We start from the raw sequence: 1,023 nt of genomic DNA, 5'->3' as shown, positions 1-1,023 counted from the left end.
AGATAAGTAAGACTGTTGTAGCATGGCTATGGAGGTTAAGGAGAGTAAGGTGAGGATGGCTCCAAGGTGTTTGGCATGCACACAAGAAGGAAATGGCAACCCACTCTAGTATTCTTGCCTGGAGAATCCCATGGACAGAGGAGCCTGGTGGGCTTCTGTCCATAGGGTTGCACAGAGTCAGACATGACTGAAGCAACTTAGCATGCATGCATGCATTGGAGAAGGAAATGGCAACCCATTCCAGTATTCTTGCCTGGAGAATCCCAGGGACAGAGGAGCCTGGTGGGCTGCCATCTATGGTGTCACACAGAGCTGGACACGACTGAAGTGACAGCAGCAGCAGCAAGCTGGAAGGAGATGTTATTCACCAAAGAAACTGAAAGAGAACCATATTGGAGAGGAAGGGTAATGGATTTGGTCTTGATACTGTTGCAAGTGAAAGTGAAAGTAGCTCAGTCCTTTCTGACTCTTTGTGACCCCCAGGGACTATACAGTCCATGGAATTCTCCAGGCCAGAATGCTGGAGTGGGTAGCTTTTCCCTTCTCCAGGGGATCTTCCCAATTCAGGCATTGAACCTAGGTCTCCTGCATTGCAGGCGGATTCTTTACCAGCTGAGATTTTTCAGTCATGCAAGTGGAGTTCAACATATGGGTTAGGACTTTCAAGGAGCAATCTGAACCAGAGTCATCTATTTTGGAAGCTTAGAAGTACAGAAGGTAACTGAATCCAGATGTGGGTAACAATGCCTAGGAAGGAGGGTGAAATGTTTATAGGTCTAACAAGAACTTGAGGTTTCTATTCTCCTTCTGTGTCCTTCATTTTACTGAGCACAAGCCTTTCATTCATTAAGTTTAATTAGTATTTTCAAGATACTATGCTTGTCTATAGCTACTTCTACAAAGTTTATTATTTATTTTATAATACTTTAGTTAATATTTACAAGACACTATGCACTAATCACCAGTCTTTGTTTAATTTTTATAGCTTTCCTGTAATGAAGATATGATTATATCCATTTTAGA

The sequence above is a fragment of the Cervus elaphus genome, chromosome 11 (assembly GCF_910594005.1).
Source record: "Cervus elaphus chromosome 11, mCerEla1.1, whole genome shotgun sequence".
NCBI lineage: Eukaryota > Metazoa > Chordata > Mammalia > Artiodactyla > Cervidae > Cervus > Cervus elaphus.
Note: the sequence above shows the minus strand (reverse complement) of the source record.